At 51.8% G+C, this 22,377-nt stretch overlaps 1 long non-coding RNA gene across 1 annotated transcript; it reads left to right on the top strand.

Annotated features, from left to right (window-relative positions):
- The first annotated feature begins 265 nt into the window (after positions 1 to 265).
- On the top strand, positions 266 to 18,629 carry LOC112923243 (uncharacterized). Its single transcript, XR_003235645.2, has 2 exons — positions 266 to 15,211; positions 15,625 to 18,629. It is a non-coding gene; the product is annotated as an uncharacterized lncRNA (long non-coding RNA).
- The last annotated feature ends 3,748 nt before the right edge of the window (positions 18,630 to 22,377 follow it).

Below are 22,377 nucleotides of genomic sequence, written 5' to 3'. Positions count from 1 at the left end.
CACCACCGTCCTGGCTTTCGGGTGAGATCAACTGTCATCCCTGCAGGAAAACCCAGGATTCCTTTAATTATCCAAGATTCTCCAAAATCCTGCCTCAGAGGCAGACTGCCCCAGTGCTGTGAGCTGTGCAGGGGAGCACACTTCTTTCGAAAAGGTTTTGGAGGCTGTGGTCCCAGAATCGGGGTTTTGAGGGCGAGATGAGTTTATGTTTGATCCAACTGGCCCACAAAGTCCCGCTTTTGGGGTCATTCTAAACATCGAGGGATTCAGGCCCAGCAGCCCGTGGAGAGAGAGCCAAGAGCTAACACCTCCAAGTTGCACATCTAAAAGCTGATTGGAGAAAGGGGGGGGGAGGTTTGCTACTTTTGGTAAAAGTGAAAGGCTGTTGGGGGGGGCGTGGATATTCTCGTGTGTGCCCGCGAGGGTGTGCGCTCCATTTGTTGAACCTGCTAAATTTTTAAGGGCCTCTTGGCTTGGGAGGCCACAAAGAGATGAGGGAATTGTACAGTTTTTTCCCCAGTGGTTTAATGAGATGTTGTAGGGGACAGGATTTGAAGGCAATGAGTGGCATACCCGTTTGACACCCTCCAAATGCGACACCGTTGAAGCTGTGAATGGTAATTATGTTAGATTTGTCCTCACATTTGTCAAAGGGGCACACACACACTCCCCCCCCCCCCCTCCGTCCGCCTGCTTCCACTGGGAGCCACAGTATTGCTTTGGTACCTCGGTCTGAGCCATTTTATCAGAAACTCAGGATATTGTGTTCACAGGAGCTCTCTCAAGACAAGGGTGGCAGGGGCACAAATGCCCTTCCCAGAACATTAACCTTATTACGTAGGTTGTATTAATTTACACCCTCCCACACACACACACCCCCACACACACCTGCCCTCCAGTTGTGCCCTATGCAGACACCCACATACCTTGAATTTATTTATTTGCAAACCTGGATTTCAGTCAGGTGTCCACAGCACAGAATAGAAAAGTGAGCTGGACCCGAAGAACTTTGGAACACAGAGTGCTTGATGGACGATTCTGTGTAAGGCAGACACGACACACGTACACACAGATGACATTTGCACTCGGGGGCCTTGGCAAAAACAGTTCTTCACTTCCCCAGTTCCCTTTGTTACGGGACACGATGAAACAGCACAATTTTCAAGAGTCCACCATCCCAGCGTGGCTCATCGATGGGAAATTGTCACGTTGTGACACAAATTGTGTTTGTGCTCTGCTGAATCGTCACCACCCCCCCCCCCCCCCTTGGCAACACCAGAGAGCTGTCAGGTCCTATTTGCTTTGCTAAATAAGGATATCTCGCCAAATTAGCCTTTAATGATACTTCTCCAAATAGGATGTTTTAGGTGAATTAACGAGGCCGGAGCGCGGAATGTGGCGCCGAGACACTGAGCTGCCAGCCAGGCGGTGTAGCCGTATGTTAACACGACTGGATCCTGAAGTGGGGAAAATCAGAGCGTGTTTCGTTGCCGAGTGTGAAGCAAGTCTGCTTTCCAGCGAGCATTTGCAATGCACAGCCCTTGCTTACACGCGGGCCCCCTGAAACGGCGCCTGAAACTCTGAATACATTTAGCGAACTTTGGCCCCCCCCTCGGGGTCTGGCACCAGGCGGTGTAGTTTGGGGAAGAGCTTGTAAATCAGGACTTTGCAGCGAGAAGTCGGCAGGAATTCGGCAGAGAATCCCAGCGCCTTTGCATATTCCTACCACCACCCTCTCCCTGCCCTCCCCGCAGCAATAAGACACACACACACACACACACACACACACACACGCACGCACACAAATTAAGCAAGAACTGCTGAATATGCTGAATGCATTTTGGCTTTTCTCCTTGGGCCTGTCTGTGTGAAATTTCATTAAGCGGTTCCTATCCCCCCCCCCCCCCAAGAAGTGTGGATTTAGATGAAAAAAAAAAAAGAAAGAAAGAAACTTTGAATAGAGTTCTTAACAATATACAAGCCATGGCGAATCTCACTAGGACACAAATGTTTTGATGGGGTGGAGGTGGGGGAATATGATCTAGCCCCGGGGGTGAGATATTTAGAGGGGGTAGTGCAATGAGAGGAATTCTTCCTTAATGATAAAACATGTATGTTTATGACTCAAAGCAATGGAAAGGTGGGAGGGTCCCTACAAGGGAATACTCCATTTCTTGCTCCCCAGCACCGCCCTCACACACACACACACACACACACACACACACCACCTTCTATTAAGAACAGAAAGATGGTTCTTGCCAGGTAAAGCTACGGCTTTCTAGTAGCAGATCAGCTCACTCTCTTTTAATCGGGATCGTGGAGTAAATACGGCTATTTGGGGCGGGGAAGAGAAAAATTAGCCTGATTACGGGTAAGGGAAACTCGGTCCTTAGAGTCACTCGCCAGAAAATACGTACACACGCCAACAAAATAAAACACTGTTCTGGAATCTTCTCTCTTGCCCAGCATCCCAAACTCGGAAAAACGTGCAGTGCTTTGTGCCGCGTGTGCATAGAACGAGTGAAACCAGAGCACCACACGGGCAGGAGGTAAAAGCACCGTAGATTTTTCGGGCCTGGGAGCCACACAGGCTTTTCAAAGCAAAAGGGTGGATGTGGTAGGGAGTTTGGAAGGAGTGAGCTTTGGGGTCCCCCTGCCACCCTGAGCGCCCGGCCCTCCTCTGGTCTCCCTCAGGGCAGCTGATAATCCGATGCCCGCTCGGCATCCGGGGTTGTAGGGGGCACATGGGTATGTGCAGAGCCGTCGAGTTTCCGATTGCACAGCATCTTCCTTATGGGGAGCATCTGCGTTTAAGGAGCCGCAAGGCAAACTCGTTTCTCCGTGTCCCCGAATGGCCACGGTGCTCCGTGAAAGGGAGACACACGTGGGAAGCGAAAACTGAGGTCGGTGTCACCAGAAAGCCATGTTAAAAATGCACCGGCAAATGGAGCCTTTTGTCCAGGACTTGTTTGGCCTCCGCAGGGAAGGCAGGCAGTGGCCGCCTTGAGCCTTGAGTTAGCCGTGCAGCGCGGTGTGAGAGTTTGCTCGGAGGCGTGCAGAAAACCAGGCTCTCTTGTTGGAATCATACGTGAGATCCGTGCCCGGGCCTGTTGGCATCTCTGCCTGGACCACTGCCAGCCCAGGCCTGAATGTGGCCTTAGAGTCATCACCGCGGCCCAAAGGAGCCCCGGACAGGTGCACACGGGGCTGTGGCAGCGGGGGCGTGTGTGCAGGGCCGGGGAGGGGGGGCGATCTCTGCTCCTGGGACCCCGCTGGCAGCGTCTGTTGACTATAAGTGGGGTGTTTGGCTCCTGAGGGCAGCCTCCCCAGAGACTCTGCAGGGCTTACTGCCCCACCTACCACGTGGTCTCTGGTGGGGGGGAGAACCCCACTTTGCTAAGCACAGCCTCCCAGATGCTCAGAGGGCAACCAGAGGAGGCCATCCTAGGGGCTGGGGGCAAATCCGCCTGTGCGGGAGCAGAGCAGATGTTGAGTCCAGAAGGTTCAGGGGCAGAGCCGTGCTTCTGCAGGCCAGCCAGAAGTCCTCCCCGCGCGGTCCTCCTTGCGTTCGGGGTGGGCCCAGGGGGCGTGGCGCGGGGCCAGTGGCGGGGCTGCATGCATCTCAGCTACCGTGCAAGCTGCCCTTGCTGGCCCTCTCCAGGCCAGCGGGGCAGGCTGCAGCCCTGAAGTGGGGAGAAGGCGCTGCAGGACTGTCACAGGGCCTGCTGGGCAGATGGGGGGACACAGAGCCGGGAAGGGCAGGGTAGCCAAAAGGGAACTGGGGGGCATCCCCGGGCGTGGAGGAAGGCGGCTGCTCAGGCAAGCTGCACCCAGCCCTGAGTCAGCCAGCCCCACGGGACTCCCATTTGGCCCCAGCCGCTGGACTCCAGGCCACCTAAAGGCCTCCTGGGTTCCTGATTGTATCTTAGAATGGCATTAAAAGGTCCAGACCAGGCATTCGTAGGCCTTGCCATATTTAGCCTCAGCTTCACCCAGAGAATATTTTAGGTGCCGCTTGAAAGAAGAGATCCGGGCCGGGTTGCCAGCTGTCACATGGCGAGTGTAGGATCACTCGCTCCCCTGCAGGCCTGGCCCAGACAGCCGGGTGCTCACCGGCACAGATGCCCCGAGCCCCTTGCCAGAGCTCCAGGGCCACGCGACAGGTGCCAAGGAGCCAGCGAGCGCCCAGGTAGCTGGTTCCGTGTCGAGAAGGCTTTGCGTCCCGTTTTTCGTTCTGATGGCGATAAGGCAGGCGGCCTCCATTCACAGCTCACAGAGGCTGTTTTCAGCCCCTCTCTTCTCTCGATGGCCCAGTGTGATATGCCAGCTTGCTGAGTGAGCAGCCTCCTCCTCGGGTGTCAGCAACCGTGGAGAGGTTAACCCCTTCGGGACCCAGGGGTGCTGGCTGGCACGGGGGCCTACCCGTGCAGAGACAGAGACCTTGCGGGCCACTGGCCCCAAGGGGACCCACTGCCCTGGACTTCTTAGTCCTCAATCACTAGTGGCCAGACCTGAGAGACGGCATCCTGGATCTTAGCAGGGATTCTCATGCCTTCTGCTCCACCAGCGACACCACTAGGCTCCCCTGCCCCAGTCTTCGCCCTCTGGTTGGTTGTTCGGCCGCGGAAACTGCTCTCTTTCCAGATATTTTCATCTGGGTTTCCACGTTGACCACCTTTCTCCCCCATTCCACATGAGGAGGTATTGAGGGATTTGTGATTCCCTTCAATGGAAAAGGAGGGTTCTGGAATAGTTGGTCGGGGTCTTGGAGAAACATCACACAGGCAAGTCCTGGAAGTGGCCTGGTGTCTGAGAATGACCCTTATAACCTGCCCCGGGATTCCCGATCTTGGTTTTCTGGGCACAGAGGAGGCACGTCGGTCTTGAAGCCACTGCACAGCGACACATTTAGCCAATTATCAGCCAGTCATCAGCAGCTTTTTGGGGAGCCTGGGCGGAGCCGCCGCATACCATGAAAGCTCTGGCTTGTTTAAAGTTCGCTCTAACTTTGTACATTTTTTCCTTTTTAGTTTTGGCTCTTGGTACTCCGAGAGCCACCACTTCCTGCCCAGCTGGTTCGTTACCGCAGGGAAAATGAGGGACTTTTGGGGGCAGATGTGTTTCCATTCCACTATCATAATGCCCCTAAAAATCCTTATTGCTCTTGCAGTATTCCTCGGGGTCCCTGGGCCAGCTGGGACGATGGCAGCTCTGAGTTCCTCCAGCAACTCAAAGAAGAGAAAGAGTTTCCCCAGATCCTCCCAACACACACTCCCTCCTGCACTCAGTGCTCAGGACTGGTTAGGACCACGAAAAAGAGAAAGGCACCCTCCACAGACACTGGTCGCTAATCGTGCTTTCTGTCCCCCTTTTGCTCTGGGGGGAGCGAAGGGAGTCACGGAGGAGGGGGGAGTGGGAAAGGAGCAGGTGTTACTCATTGGACCAGGCTAGTGAGGCGACTCTCACCTTCAGCCTGGTCCCTCCAGCGGGACCCCGGGATCTTCACCTTGGCAGACGGCCCTGGCCAGTTCTGGCTTTCTCCCTCTGCTCCCTGAGCCAGGGCACTTTCCCACTCCCTGCCTCAGTTTACCTATCTGCCAAGGGGAGGGCCACACCCCAGGCTCTGGCCTCGAGGGTTCATGGTTGCCACCCACGGCTGTGATGAGCTCAAGGGCTGTAGGAGCGCCGAAGGTGCTTTGAGAATGGGGAGGTTCAAGCATTCGCCGCAGAAGGCGTGAGTTCCTAACACGCCTTATAGGCTGAGGCGACTCAGACAAGCAGGGGAGACCGCAGCGAGCACGGGTTTCTGGGATCAGCCCGCTTGCGCTCTGGGACTGCTGCTATGTCACCCCAGGCAAGTGGCTCAACCTCTCTGGGCTGCTGGTTCCTCTCGCGCGAAACCCACAGCTCAGAATAGCCACCGCCCTGGCCTGATGCACAGATCTACTCGGCGATTTTAAGTGGTACCTGGCTACAGGTGTACGTTATTCTCATGGGTATTTCTTTGTAGGGTTCATTTCTGTTTGCAGCCAGCAATGGGATTTTCAATTGACGGCAGGGATAGAAAGACCCCTTTTTTGTACTGATTTATAGAAGTGAAAAAGGGCGAGTCGCTTGGAAGAAAAACATGAAGCAAAGAATAGCAGAGGTGGCCTGAGGATGGGGCAGAAATAGAGACGGCAAAGCCCACTTAATTAAGAACTCATGTACGTCTCAGCGATTTTCGGCACCCACATAGTTGGGTGGCCAGTTCGAATGTGTGGTGGGCCCCACCCATGACAGCTAGGGTGTCACATGTCTTCCCTTTTTCAGGGATGCCCCCACCCCTTCCCTGCTCACCCACACCGATGAGATCTCCACCCTGACGCCCACCCATAGTTCTCATTTGTCCCCATCTGAGGGTGGTGACGACCCAGCGCTCTTCTTCCTCGCCAGGGCACCTTTCTGGGCCTCAGTTGCTCAGTGAGATGGGGAGAATAATAAACCCTCTGTCCCAGATCAAGGGATTCCCAGAGCTCCATCGGGCAGCTACCACGGTTCAGACACAGCACCAGGGACAGGCAGGGGCCACAGCAGTGCCCTCGGCCTGGAGGGACGCTCCTCCGACAGGCCACCCCGTGCCAGGCCCGGGGCACCAGCTCCCCGCCTGCCCCCTGGGACCGTGGCTTTACAGGGAAACAGCAAGCGCCGGGTCCGGCCAGCAGGGGCGGACTCTGGTTTCACTTTCTGCTGTGTCATGGGGTGGGGGGTGGCATCAGGACCCAGCTGGCCAGCTGGGGCAGGCATCGAGAGCCTGAGAGCCTGGCGGACAGCTGCCGGCCCAGCTGCCAGAGCACAACCCACACCCTTGCCCCGCGGCTGCCAGGATGGGGGCTGGGCCTTCAGGCACCCCTTCCCTGCCTCTTTCCCACACGGTGGGGAGAGCCCCAGGTGAGAAAAGCCAGGAGTGAGATGACTGCTGGAGCTACGAGATCTCCCCCAAACAAGTGCTTAAGCCACACGGTCTTGAGGTTCTGAGAACTGCAGCTGTTGCTCCTGGATCCGAGTGCTCTGGCTGGACACCTGCTCCCCGCCTGCCTTCGCTGAGCGCTGAGGGCCTACTGTGCGCTAAGCACCATGCCCGGTGCCAGGGACACAGCCGGGACCAAGACGGCCCCTGTCCTCACAGGGCTCCCACTTGAGTTGGGAGACAGATGAAAGAGCAAGCAAAGAATCCCCGTGTTACAGGGGAAGGTGCACACTGCGCTGACCATGAGCTGCCTAGGTCATCACCATTACCTAAGAATGACAGATGCTACCACAGGCACTTGAGGTGCCTCATCTCACTCTACAGCCGCAGCCAACTGTGAGGTGGGCCTTAACAGGTCCTTGTTTGGATGAGAAAATTAAGTCGCAGGGAGGTGGTCCAGCTGGAAAGGAGCTCTGACCCCAGGTCAGGGCCCTGCTCTCGCCCTAATGCGCTGCTGTCATCACCCTGATACATTTAATAATTTTGGCATGAGGGGCCCCAGGTTTTCACTTTGCAAACTAGGGAGCCCGCCCTGCCCGGATCTGATGGACTCCAAAGCAGTCACTCTGAACTCCCACCATCCACACAGATCCTACAGCCAGGTCCAGAATAATTTTCCAATTCATCGGTGCAGTATTCGGGGGTTGGGAGTGGATCGGAAATCCTGGGGACAAAGAGAAGGTTGATTATGGGGCTGAATTGCCCAGATGCTTGTTGGTTTGTGTGTTGCCCCTTTAGAAGCCAAGGAGGCAAGAGCCAAGGGCAGATGCTGTCATTCGTTCACCGCTGTATCCCCAGGGCCTAGCGGGTATTAGCTGCTCACTTAACATCTGTGAAGCGAAGCCAGTGAGTGGGAGGCTGCTGGGTATCCTGATCGAAATAGATTTAAATGACAGGAAAGCAGGTTGTCAGGGATGCAGTGTCAGCCCTGGCCACCCCAACAGGCTTCTGGGGGGCCCCTGAAATGTCTGGGGATGTGCATCTCATACCTTCCCCAGATCCAACCGCACCTGCCAATGCTCTATAGCAGAATACTGTGTAACAGGCTCTGGTGGGGAGCTTGGAGAAAACACAGATATTTAGAGACACGTGAGCCCAGATTCCCAAGCACCTGTTATTGGGGAAGATGCAGAGTTCAGTTAAAAAAAATATTCAGGTCTTAGTTCTGGGCGGGTTCAAGTCCCAGCTGGGGGTCAGGGGGCAATTTCCTGAGCTGTTGAATGAGAGGGCTTGGATTTGTGGATCAGAGGCCCCTTTTCCTCTGAAATTAGAGGTCTTTTATACTCTCAACACTCCACATTATAAATATTACCAAGAATCAGAGAATCATCTCAAAAGCCTTGAAGATATTTGGAGCAATAATAAACATTTGTATGTTGTCACCAACTGTTTTCACAGGCACTGTCTCCACTGCTTCAGATGACCTGGTAGAGGAGGAGTTGTCGGGTTCCGTCTCTAAATAACACAACCATCAGCGTATACTGAGTGCTTTATATGTACTAGGCACTTAACATGTATGATGGCATTTTAGTTGCCCGAGCAGAATACGAGGGAGGCACTGTTACGGTCTTCAGCTTGCTGATGAGGAAACACTTAAAGACCTGTCCAAGATCACACACCCAGAATGTAAAGAGCTGGGGTTCAAGCCTGTACCTTCCATCTCAAGGACCAGCAGACTTTCCCCAAAAGGGTCAAATACTAAATATTCTCGGCTTTGCAGGCTGTATGGTCTGTGTGGCAGCTACTCCACTCGGCCATCGTAACAAAAAAACACACACAGACAACACAGAAACGAGTGGATGTGGCCGTGTGTTCCAATAATACTTGATTTACAAAAACAAGATATGGGCTGAATTTGGTCCACAGGCTATAATTAGCCCACCCCTGTTCCAGACCCCAAAACCTGCCCTCTGGTTTGGCCCTACCAACATTCTTTCCCGTCCTTTCTCCCCGCCTGTGAAGTAACTAAGAGTTAAGCTTTAGGTCAGAGAGACCCTTGGCTCTGGAGGGATCGAGTTGGGCCTCTCTTTTCTTCTGGGAATTATGAAGCTCTTGGAATTTACAACTAGTAGGAACTAGTAGTGACCGCCCTCATAGGACACCATGGGAATTTGAAAAGTGTAATTTTAATAGCTGTGACGGAGTAACTTTTAAAGAGGAAACAGTTATAGTTTGGAAAGATACCTCAGTGGGGCACCTTGGCTGTGGAGGGTACTTCTCGGAGAAGACAGTTCTCTGGAGTCTGTGGGAATGGAAATAGAATGAAAAACATCTTAAGGCACAAGAAGGCAACTGAAGGGGGGGGTGGTGACAAGTGTGTATGTGTGTGTGTGTGTGTGTGTGTGTGCATGTGCAGGGAGAGGATGCGGGAGAGACAAGGGATTTCACAAAGGGCAAGAAGCTGAAGACTAAGGATTCCTGGTGGGAGAAGTGGAGGACATGACTTTTTTCTTTTTTTAGATTTTATTTATTCATGGTGAGACACACAGAGAGGCAGAGACACAGGCAGAGGGAGAAGCAGGCGCCCTGTGGGGAGCCCGAAGTGGGACTCGATCCCAGGACCTTGGGATCACGCCCTGGGCCTAAGGCAGACACTCAACCACTGAGCCACCCAGGTGTCCTGATGTGATTTTTTTTTTTTAATGGCTTTGTTGAGATATGATTCACTTACCCTACAATTCACCCACTTAAAGTAGACAGTTCAATGGCTTTGAGTATATTCATAGAGTTGGGCATCCATCATCATAGTCAATTGTAGAACGTTTTTATCACCTCAAAAAGAAACCACACTGTCCCAATCCTCCTCCCTCCACTCCCCCTTCCTCCTAAGCAATCACTAATCTACTTCCTTCTCTCTAGATTTGCCGTTCTAGATATTTCATATAAATCATACAGTGGGAGATCCTTTGTGACTGGCTTCTTTCACTGAGCATTATGTTCTCAAGGTCTGTCCACGCCGTAGCACACTGCAGGACTGGATTCCCTTTTGTGGCCAGAGAATATCCACATTTTATTTATCCATTTGTGAGGTGATGGGCATCTGCATTACTTATACTTTCTAGCTATTAGGAAAAATGCAGCTGTCAACATCTGTGTGGGCATACATTTTCATTTCTCTTTGGCGTACACCCTAGAAGTGGGATTTCTGGGTCATACAGAAGCTCCATGTTTAACATTTCAAGGAGCTCCCAGAAGCAGGTCTTGGATTGCCTTTTCAGCTTTGTATTATGGACTTTCCCGCCATACTGAACGTAGGGAAAATACCATAATGAGCACTTGGACCCATCATCCAGGTTCAACAATTATCAGCCTTTGCCCCTCCTGATTCATCTGCCTCCCACCCCCCACCCCCCACTTCCTCTTCACTCTTTGCATAGTGCGAGGCCAATTTGAACACTGACTTTATGTTAACTTGCCCAAGAGGCCACCATTTTTCTTTTGCCCCTAAACTTTCAGAGTCTCCTCCACCCATAGCCTTGTGTTGCAGAATTTGGGGTGCATGGAGGAACTAGGGCAGGGTCCCAGTGGACCAGTGTGGGGTGGAAAGGGAACAGCTCCTGAATAGAGCAGGACTGGCTACATCACTTGCACAATGAAAATGTGGAGACTTTTGTTCAAAAATTATTAAGAAGTTCAAGATGGCAACAGAGCACTAAACCAGACATAGGCCCTGTGCAACTGTACGTGTCACATGCCCGTGAGGCCAGCAAAAGGGTGCCCAAGCAGAACTAATTCATTAGACACAGGAATTTAGAGCCCTGGTGTCCAGGAGAGACATAAGCACCCCTCACCCCCAATCCCTGGAAAGTTTCCAAGAAAAGTTGGGTCTCCCATGTGGGAGACAGTGGCATGTTGGGATAGAGTTCAAGCCCATTCCATCTGAATCTCCAAAAATAAGATGACCCCAGCTGACATGTGGGTTATAAGTACTTAAAAAAAATTAGCCATTTGCCTTAAGCCTTCCTCCCTAAGAGCCTGCGGTTGTTTTATTTAGCCACACCATTTCGTACTGGACTCTGAGTGCCCTCTGATGTCACAGCAGATGACAGGGCTGCTGTCTTCAGAGCAGAGCCCACTGGTCAGCAAGCAGTCCAGGGGCACAGCAGCACCCAGGGATGCCCTCTGAAGCCGGGCGGCCGTGGTAGATGCTGGCAACCACTCCGGGCACCCGCTCCCTCTCAACAATGACAGGACTCCACTATCCTTCTCAAGGACAGCCGCCACCAACCAGACGAACCCTATTTCCTGTGCGCATCGAATCTCATCTCAAGAGCTCAGACTCCTCACTCAAGACACTGAGAGATTCCAAGCCTCTAGCGTGTGTTTGGATGATGGACTTCCACTAACAGCCCCTTGTCCTGCAGGGGTATACAACATGGGGGGTGGGCCTCCTTGAGGAGAGAACAGGTAAGGGCCTCGCACGGCCTCCTGCTCTCTGTGGAAGCACATGCCCATTCACTGCTGGGTCCTGCACCCCCAGGAAGGGGTCTGTGCATGGGGCACGAACCACACGGCGCTCAACACAGGTGCCTTCCTACCCTTAGGAGGGGTAATCAAAAATCAAAGAAAAAAATTTTTTAAATTTGATTAAAATAATATAATGACGGTAGCCAAAAAAAAAAAGAAAAGAAAAGAAAAAAAAGAAAAGAAAAGAAAAAAGAAAAAAAAAGAATCTACAACAGGTCTGAGTAAGTCCTGCAGGCAGCTTTGGCATTGGGAGCCAGCAGAGTGGATCTTAAAGCGTTGGACTCAAGACTGAGGCAATTCTCAGCCAAGGAAACGTGGAAGCACAGCCAGCAGATGTCTCTGGAGGCGTTAGATGGTTCTGGGTTTTTTGTTTTGTTTTGGGTTTGTGTGTGCGTGTGTGTTTTTCCTGCAAGCACCTGCTCCCTGCATCTGCTAACACACCTGCCGGCAGTGGGAATTTGGCCAGGTGGCCACTCATGACACCCACTCCTCTGCTGCAATGACTGGGCCTGGACAATCACAGTGGTGGCCCCCTTCTGGGCCAGGCTGACGTCACAGTTCTGGGTGTAGTCAGGTGACCCAAGCAGGGCCGATGGAGGCTCGTCCCACCTGCAGCAGGTGAGAAGGTAGCTTTGTCCGCCCTGTCTAGGCCCCAGAGATAGCTGTGGCCCCAGAGACTGAGGCCAACAGGCAGAGAAAGAGAGATGAGAGATGAGAAATGGGATGGGGGTAGGGAGGAAGGATGGGGCTGGCGCCAAGGCCCGACCCCATAGCCCTACAGGTGCTGGATCCAGGAGCAGCTCAGCCTTTCCCATCCTTATCGCAGCTACCAGAGGGATGAGTCCCCATACTACCTGTCACATCAACTCTGGTGTCTGTGCGGCCCAGGCATGGGGACCGTGTCCTCTTCATGGACTGGGTGAATCTAAAAGGGGCAGGTCATCCTCAGAACCCATTGTCCCCCAGGTGTGCCTCCTGCACCTGAGGACAGAAGATGGGACGCCTGGGTGGCTCAGTGGTTGAGCGTCTGCCTGTAGCTCAGGTCATGACCCCAGGGTTCTGGGAGGGACCTCAGGGAGCCTGCTCCTCCCTCTGCCTGTGTCTCTGCCTCTCTCTATGTCTCTCATGAATAAATCAATAAAATCTTTAAAAAGAATAAGAGAATCCCCAGACACATGTCTCTGTGTGCCACCCACCCCAGCCCCCATTCATTTCCCGCTGAATCACAGCCACACACTTGCTGTTGAACTCGGAAGTCATGCCCTTTCCTCTCTTGCCTCAGTCTCCCCAACCTCGCCCCTAGCAGATGCCCCCCCTCTCCTCCTCACCCTGCTCTCCACCATGGACCCTGCACCCAATTTATCCTGGCAAAGCTCGGATGGCGACCACGCTGTATTTGTGGCGGCCTCTGTATGACCATCCCCGCCCCCATGAGGAGGATCTTGAGCATGGGGACCCTGGACATCTTTGCACCCCCAGCTGGGGTGTGCAGTAGGCAGGCAACAAGCGTGAGAGGAAAGGAAGTGGGGAAGGAAATAGGAGGAAAAGGGTAGCTCATTCCTCCTTATTCTGGTCTCACCAAGGGATCCCTGGTTTCCTCTGCCCCGTGCTCTCCCTGCAGGTGGACACGCAGCCCCTGCCCCCAACTCCTTCGGGGCTCTACCCAGGTGTCCCTTCCCGGTTCTCCCAGTCCCTAATTGACTCCCATGTCTCCCTTCCATGTCTTCAGTTCTCTTTGGCCCCTCCCACCCCCATGGGTCGGTCCTCCCCTCCGTTCCTGTGATCTTACTTACTCTCTCCTCTCCCACCGGCCTGTCAGCTCCAGGTGGTCAGGCATTTCTCTTTGGTCCTCTGCTAGCTCCTCAGGCCCTGGACCTCCGCCTGACACCAGCTAGATGCTTAAGAAATACCTGAGCACACATGTCCAAAACACACAGGACACCCGAACGGGTCTCTTACTGTACCTGTGTGCTTCATGCATTTTATGATCGTTGCAAAAGTCAGGTAATGTGTTAGCTCCTTAGGGCTCCCATAACAAACTGACACAAACCAAGAGGCCTTAAAATGACAGAAACGACAGAAATTTCGTAGTCCTGGAGGGTAGAAGTCCATAACCTGGTGGAGCCACACTCCCCAAGGGGCTTCAGGGGAAGATCTGTACCTTGCCTCTCCCAGCTTCTGGTGGCTCCTGTGTCCCTGACTTGTGCCCACTGTGCTCCAGTCTCTCCGTGCGTCTTACTCTAGGTCTGGCTCTGCTTCTCTCCTACGAGGATGCATGCAGTGCTCATCTGGATAATCCAGGACAAACTCATCTCAAGACGCTTGAAGTCTTCTGCCATATAAGGTCATATTCACAGGTTCCGGAGACCAGGAAGTGGGCATCTCTGGTGTTTCTCTGTGACCACTCCAGGTTATTTGCCTAAAGAAACCAGAAAAGCTGGGGTGCCTGGGTGGCTCGGTTGGTTAAGCAAACGACTCTAGATTTCGGCTCAGGTCATGGGATCAAGCCCTGTGTTGGGCTCCACACTGAGCATGGAGTCTATTTGAGCTTCTCCCTCTCCCTCTGCCCACCCCCCCCCCATTCCCTAAATAGGGAAAACAGAAAGAAAGAGAAAAAGGAACCAGAAAAGCAAAGATCCCCACCATCATTCCATTGGCCTGACAGATATGTAAGGAAAAGAGTATGACTGTTTTATATTGTTCCCAAGTATGGAAATCATTAGTTTTTATTTTTTAAAAGATTTTATTTATTTATTGAGACACACACACACAGAGAGAGGCAGAGACACAGGCAGAGGAAGAAGCAAGCTCCATGCAGGGAGCCCGATCCCGGGACTTGATCCCGGGACTCCAGGATTGCGCCCTGGGCCAAAGGCAGGCGCCAAACCACTGAGCCACCCAGGGATCCCCTGGAAATCATTTTAAAACCCCGATTTTATGTTGTTTAATTACCCCCCAATCATACCATGCTCATAGTAAGAAAAATAGCACAGAAGAGAATAACGCGGGAAATAAAGGAGCACCCCTTTGCGATTTTTCTTTATTTTCACTAAAAAAAAAAATTCACTTTCTAAACAGTACCCGCTGTAGGCAGGGTGCATAATCTGCATATATTTTGGAAGCGTGTTCAAGGGCATTCACCTTTTTTGCTCATGATAGTTAAGAAAGCCGGGGGCGTTCCAGTATATCCTGAAGATGTGACAGTCTTCGGACCCACCTCATTCTTTCTAAGGACTTCTAGCATTGCACCATACTTAACCTGTCCCCTCCCGGCCAGCATTTCGGTGAATGCCAGCGTTTTGCCATTACAACATATACTCACTCTGGCAGGTGTCCAAGTACGTATACTCATAGACGGTTCCTAGAAGTGGACCGTGTCAGTCTAGACGATATGTGCATTTTTATTTTTATTTTTTAATGAGTTTTTTTTTTTTTTTAGATTTTATTTATTCATGAGAGAGAGAGGGGCAGAGACAGAGGCAGAGGGAGAAGCAGGCTCCATGCCGGGAGGGAGCCTGACGTGGGACTCGATCCCGGGACTCCAGGATCACACCCTGGGCCAAAGGCAGGTGCTAAACCGCTGAGCCACCCAGGGATCCCGATATGTGCATTTTTAAATTTCTGCAGCGACTGCCCAGTGCCCGTCCAGAGGGCCTGGGTGGGGGAGCCTGTTTCCATGCCCTCGCCTGCCCCAGCAAGGACACAATGTGTCAGGGGAAGCAAGTCCCAGACGAGGTAAGCGGACCTGCCAGGTGGGCCCGGGTGGGTGTGGACATGGCCCCTGAGATTGTCCCTGTACCTTCCTGAGGCGATAAGCCATTCAGAGTTCTCATCGGCTTTGGGTTTTATAAACAAAGGCAGAGTCTGGGGAGGTGAGCCAGAACCATGCAGCGAGAAGCGTTGTGCAAGTCAGTATTTATTTCTTTGGTGCGGTTAGAACTTAAATATGGTCAAAACATATTCTTCTTTTAATTTACACAAACAAATATGTTCCCCGGCTGACACCTCCGGTGCCAAGTTTCTAGGGGAAATGAAATTCTACTGTGAGATTATAAACCACTAGGGAGAAGAGGAGAATGGAAAAGCCGTTGCAAGTTTGCTTTTCACGTCCAGAACCGGCTGCTGAGAGGTGTCTCTTTCTGTGCTAGTTGCAGATAAACCTGCCAGTAATTTTCGCGAATGAGCCGTGGAACACATAAAGGCCAGAGGATGGAAAACGCTCCGGGTTTGATAAAAGGAGTTCTTGGCTCGGAATCCTCCCTCCTGCTAGCCCCGCCGAGATCCACCCAGAGAGGGCCTGATGGATTGAGGAAAACGAAATGAGACCAACGTGAGTCTCCTTTCAAGGGCTGTGCTAATATAAAACCAAACGACTTGAAATTGTTCCAAGAGGGGATTAAAGCAACATGTTATTTTGAGTGATTGCTTAATTTATTGAGCTGCGGCTAGATCTGTAACAAAATACAGCCCTTGCAACTGATAACCTCCTGCTGCATTTGAACTTCTTACAATTAAGGAATATTTTCCAAGAGTTTCTCTGGAACGGCTTCGCATTTTTAATCTCTGTGGTGGGGTGCTTCTGAGCACTCAATTTCTGGGCAAGTATTTGGGTTTCTTTTCTTTCTTCTTCTTTTTTTCCCCCGCAAGAGTGACAGGCTGATGTTAATAAGAAAAGGAAGGAGCATTTTATTGACTGTCTTGTGTGTGCCATGCGCTTGATATACATTATCTCTAATCCTGACAATAACCCAATGAAGAGAGTCTTATTAGTACCTGTTTTACGGATGTGAAGCTCATAGATGTGAAGCCATTTTCCAGAGTGGCGTTGTCCAAGACTGTAGCTGCTAGTCATGTGTGGCTACTTTTGTGTAAATTAGTTAAGAGTTAAGAAATCTGAAAATTAAAAAAAAAAAAAAAAGAAATCTGAAAATTCACTGCCTGGGTTGCACCAGCAACCCAGTGGGGCTGTTCAGTGGGGCTGTGGCTACCTCATTGGACACCACTGACGTAGACCATTTCGATTAGTGCAGAAAGGTCGAGAGATTGGTGCTCTTCCAGTGATTTCAGAGGCAGAAACTGGGAGTGCCCAAATTCAAACCCAAGCTTCTTCGAAGACAGCACCATTCTATTATCACCCCTGGCTTCTTTCTTCTCTTCATTTGGCCCAGAAGCAGGGACTAGAGCAGTGATTCCAAACCCTGGGCTGCACATCAAAATAATCCCAACTGCTTAAAAAACAAAACAAAACAAAACAAAACAAAAACAAAACAAAACAAAAAAAACAAAACCAATACTGATGTCAAGGTCCTGGCTGCAGGGATTCTGATTTAATTGTGATTTGGAGGTGTTTTTGTTTTTTAAAGGTTTTTTAAATTTATTCATCCATGAGAGACATGAATAAATGTCCCTCCTGTGGGGAGCCTGATGTGGGACTCGATCCCAGGACCCTGAGATCACACCCTGAGCCAACAGCACGCACTCAACCACTGAGCCACCCAGGCGTTCTTTTATAAGTCCCCATGTGACTCAAGTGTGCAGGCAGGATTGGAAAGTATCAAGGTGAACTCATGCTATATTTTGCCCAATGAAATAAAACTGTGTTTCCGGCCACATCCCCTGAAAAGGTGAGAAATAACGACCAGTTCTGTAGCTAGGTAAGCACTGCCGGCCCCCACGTTATGGTCTCTAAGCACCACTTTTAACCAGAAACCAGGGCTCTGTGGAGATACGGCTGATTCCAGGTGTGAGGGGGGAATTATGCAAGGTGAGCATGGAACTCCTGGTCACCAGGTCACGTGGAGCTGCCAAGACTTCTGGGGTCATGCCAGAAAGGAAAGGATGCAAGGGACAGTGTGAAAGGCCAAAGATGAGACAATTTGAGTATCAATAAGAATAACTGCAAAGGATTAAAAGGTGTCACATACATCCAGATCTGAGAGGTTACCAAGAAACTTAAAAAACAAAAACAAAAACAGATGCCTGGGTGGTTCAGTTGGTTAAGCATCCGCCTTCAGCTCAGGTCATGATCCCGGGGTCCTGCGATCGAGCCCCACATCAGGCGCCCTGCTCGGCAGGGAGCATGCTTCTCTCTCTCCCTCTGCCTCTACCCCCCTGCTCATGCTCTCTCTCTCTCAAATGAATCAATTTTTTAAAAAAGAAAGAAAAATTGAAAAACATAAACTCATTTGTCATCTTTGGAGGATGCTGAGGAACCGACTCATTATTTTGACAAGTGACAAGTAAAGGGACAGAACCAAGCCTTTATCCTTTCTGATACGAACTATTCCTTGCAGTAACCAAAGAGTTGGTAAGGGCAGGTCTCCCTTTATGGAAGTAGTCCAGCTCGCAAACAAAGCCAGAGGACAGATTAGTATGCCACCGTTTTGCAACCTCCAGCGGATGATCTGAACAGTCATCATCAATGGCTGCTAATGTCACGAAGAGGGACAGCCAGACATTATGTGCCTTTAAACGGAAATACTAAACAGCCACTATAAAGTCATACAACACACACACACACACACACACACACACACACAAAAACCCAAACAGGAATCTAAGGGAGCTTCTGGATCTAACTACTGACTTCTAAGAAGTATAGCTGGGGGAGGATCACATATAACAGCAATATGGGGATGCAGTAAGCAAAACTCAAGTCTGTAGGACGTGCCACAGAACAACCGACCCAGTTTTTCCGACCAATAAATGGCAGGCGAAGAAAAAAGGAGGAAGACAGTCCATACAGATTAAGAGAGACATGAGAGACATATCGACCAATCGCTATGTGTTGAACCTTATATGGGTCCTGATTTCGACCAACTGTAAAGAAAACATTTTTGAGAAAACCAGAGGAATTGGAACACTTGATGTTTGCCGATATTAAAGCACTACTGTTAGCTCTAGGAGGGGTGATGGTGGTTTTAAAAAAAAATCCTTTTTTTTTTTGAGTCATATTCTAAAATATTTGCAGAAGAAATGGTTGATGTCTGGAATGTGCTTCCAAGTATGTGGGATGAGGGGGTAGAGGCGGAACAGGATTAGCCAAGAGTTGGGGACTGTTTGAAGGTGGGTGATGGGGAGCTGAGGTTCATTGTACCGTATCCTCTACTCTTGTACCTGCTCCAAGTTTTTCATAATAAAAATAAGAACGCCAGCCTTTTCCTCCCCTTCTCTCAAGCGTATGGGCTTGGTCTGCCCACCCACTGCTGGTACCTCTGGGGCAAGCCTGGGGCGCCAACTTGAGGTGCATCTCAATGCGTGCACACACGTATACACACACACACACACAAACACACGCACATCCATCTCCATGGCAACCAGCGATGCAAAGAAAGAGCCTCCACCAGGCTCCTGTCCACAGAAGGATCAGGCCAGGCTGTCGGTGTCAGGCCAGGGCACTGTAGCTGCTCCACTCAGAGAATCCCTACTCAGATCTTCACAGGGAGCCCCCTCCCCACACCTGCCTGCTTGCACCCCTTCCCGTCCCTCCTGCCCCCACCCACACACCCCCTGAGGAAGTAGAGGTCAATTCGCAGACAGAACAGGACCCTGAATCAGATCCAGCTGTAAATTCTGACTTTACCGCTTAATGGCAGGACCTTTGACCTCCCCGAGCCTCAATCTTCTCACCTGTACAATGGGCACAATGTGACCTCGACTAACTCAAACAATTTCTATTATGGGGGGACAGTGGCACAAAGGGCCTCATCTCCCCCTCACGGAACGAGACACTCAGAGGTACAAAGCAGCCTTAACAGTGTAAGTGCTGTGAATATAAAGTACGCGTTGTGAAACTTGAAATGCAAGCGTGCTTAATCCCAGCCTCATTGTTTTGAAAACTGGTGGTCACTCCTTAGGAAAATCTTAATTCCCAGGCTTGCTTTTTTGTTAACCAGAGCATCCAGCTGTGCCAAACACAGAATAGTTTCACTTAACTTGGTGCTGACACTTCCATGAGGTAAGTACTATTATTCTCATTTTATGGAAGAAGAAGCGAGGCACAGAGAGGCCAGGTGCCTTGTCTGAGGCTGCCCCGTGGGTATATGGCCCTGCCCTGTCTGCTCAGTCCTCTGCATTGATTAAGCTTGGAAATACAGCCGTGGAGCCCAGAAATCAGGGCTGCCAGGGGACCAGCAGGCTCTTCAGGTCAAATTCCATTTTTGCAAATGAGAAAAGAGCGGCCCAGAGAGACCAAGAGACTTGTTCCAGGCCACACAGCAAATTAGCTGCTAAGCCTCTGTCCAAGCTGCTTGGGGAGAAGATGCAGAGAAGCGTCACGTGGTGAAGGAAGCTGACTATTTTGCCTCCACTTAGTCCTGTCCCAGAGCCAGGTGACCAACTGTCCCGGGATTTCCTGGTACTGCGGACTTTAGAGGCTGAAATCAGGCAGGTCCTGGGCCAACCAGGATGAGTCGGTCATGCTAGGGCACAACGAGGCGTCTACGTGGATCTTTCCCAGGACACGAGACCCTGGGTTGGAGCTGGCTGAGGACAACCATCAACGAGGCCCCAGGGAAGCACTGGGGCTTCATGCTCATGATCCCCTGGAGGTACCACCCCTGTGCATCTCAGTGGCCTCCCCAGTACTCCATCAGCCCCCATCCTTCCTTGCCCGCTCAGACCTGTTCTCCCCCAACAGCTGGAGCCTCCTTTCTGAGCCATAAATCTAATTATCCCACGTCCCAGTTTATAAACCTAAATGGGATCCCATTTTCCCAATTGCTTTAGGACAGACTCTAAACTTTGTAGGCCCAGAGGCCCCCTTGCTTGGTTTCCCTGGCTTAGCCACCTCCCTCTGGAACCCCCCGACCACTACAATATTCCAAGCGGGACCAGGATAGCCAGGGCCCTACTAAGTGGACCCTCCCCGACCCACACACCCTTTTCCTAGCACCCACCCTTTCTTGCACAGAATTGGCCCCATCATAATCTGGGTGGCTATTTGTACAGTTAACTGATAAGTACCGTCTGGTCCCCCGCACCCCTGGCTAGGCTGTCTGCCCACAGGAGCAGGGACTGTTATGTGACTGTTCACTTCTGTCTTACGGCCCCTGTCATGGGGTTGACACACGACCGGCATTGAATAAACGCTCATCGAGTGGCCCAGCCCACACCACCATCACCTGGGACTTGGGACCGGGGCCTCCATCTGAGATCACAGAAACCACTGCCAGCCACCCTGACCTCCAGTTCCCATTCCAGGCAGGCTGGCATCCGTGATGTCACGTGACAGATGTTGCTCTAGATTGGCCTAGAGGCCACTGCAAGGACCTAGGGCAGCCAGGATCGGGGCAGGGAAAGCCAATTATGGTACCTGTTCTGCTCATCATTTCTTGGCTCTGTACCCATCCTGATCTCAGCACTAGCTCAGGGGGAAAAATGTGTGTGTGTGTGTGTGTGTGTGTGTGTGTGTGTGTGTGTGTGTGTAAAGGAAACATCAGCCCCAGCATTTGAGACCAGAGAGCTTGGCCGGTGGTTCATGCTGCAAACGTTCAGGCCTTGGTCCCAAGGTAATGAGGAAGCCCACCGCCTGGTGATTTGCCTGCAGCCCTTCCCGTCCTCTCCCTTCCCCTTCCCCTAAATCAGTTCCAGAGTTCCTCCAGATTTCCCCGTTGCTAAGCTCCGAGGTGCCAGGCCCCGCAGCGCGCGCGCTGATTGGCGGGGAGGCCCCGCGGCCGAGCCAATCACAGGCCTGCCCCGGGCCGCAGCCTCCAGAGCGCAGCTCGCCCCGGGGTTTTGGAATCTGCTCGCTGACGCTAGGAACCGCAAAGGTTTCTGTCGAGCTCTGCAAAACCTGTTCTCTCCATCCTGTCTGCTTGTCTGCGTCTGTCTGTCTCTCTACGGAGCTCAGGCTTTCCAGGGGTGGGGGTGAGGGTGGGGGATGCCGGAGGCCCTGGAGTTCCCTCCCCCCACACACACACCCTGGGGTGGGGTGGGGGAGCAGGGGTGTGTCCCCGGGGTTTGCCAGGTCAAGGTCAGTGACAGAGAGGCCTGGGGCTCATCCGTGGGGGACCACAGATGACAGCGTGATGCCCTGCCACAGGCTGGGGGATGCCCCAAGCCCCCCCCTCCCTGGGGACTGACCCCAGGATGGGGACAAGCGCACGTGGTCCGTGGGGAGCCTGCACCTGTGAAGGACCTGGGAACACACACGTGGTGAAGGGCCCTCTCGTGGGAACCCTGATGCAAGCCGCCCCCCGGAATGGGGTCCCGTCCGTCTGTGTGCCAGGAACGTTCTTTTTAAGCCCACTTTATGGAGGCACAGACTGACATCCACAAAGCTGTATGTCTTTACCCTAAATATAGGGTTTGGAGGGGGGCACCCATCACCACAATCTATGCCCTAAACATATCCATCACCTCCAAAAGTATTCTCCTTCCTTCTTTATTTAGTTTTTCTGGGCATAAGGACCTTTACCAGAAGATCCATTCTCTTGCTGCATTTGTAGGTACACAGTACTGGGCACTGTGTACGCACTGCTCTGTACACAGATCTCCAGGATGCATTCACCTTGCATAACGGAAGCTTTGGGTCCCTTGACCAGTATCTCCCCATTCACATCCTCTCTCGATCCCTGGAAATCCTCATTCTGCTCTCTGGCTCTATAAGCATGACTATTTTAGAGTCCTCATCTAAGTGGAATCGTCTAGTACTTGTGCTTCTGCGAATGGCTTATTTCATACAGCGTAATGTCCTCCGAGGTCATCCCTGTGTTCACCTGTTTCCTTAATTTCTCTAAGGCTGGATGATACTCCATTGTATGTATATGCCATGTTATCCATTCGACCATTGAGGGACATTTTGGTTGGCTCTAGGTCTCGACGGTTGTGCCAGAAACTTCACGTACACATCCCCTCCCCATCCCCAAACTCCCAATAGACACCCAGAAAATATGATGGAC

The sequence above is a fragment of the Vulpes vulpes genome, chromosome 3, assembly GCF_048418805.1.
Source record: "Vulpes vulpes isolate BD-2025 chromosome 3, VulVul3, whole genome shotgun sequence".
NCBI classification, from domain to species: Eukaryota; Metazoa; Chordata; class Mammalia; order Carnivora; family Canidae; genus Vulpes; species Vulpes vulpes.
Note: the sequence above shows the minus strand (reverse complement) of the source record. Positions and strands in the feature narration are given on the sequence as shown.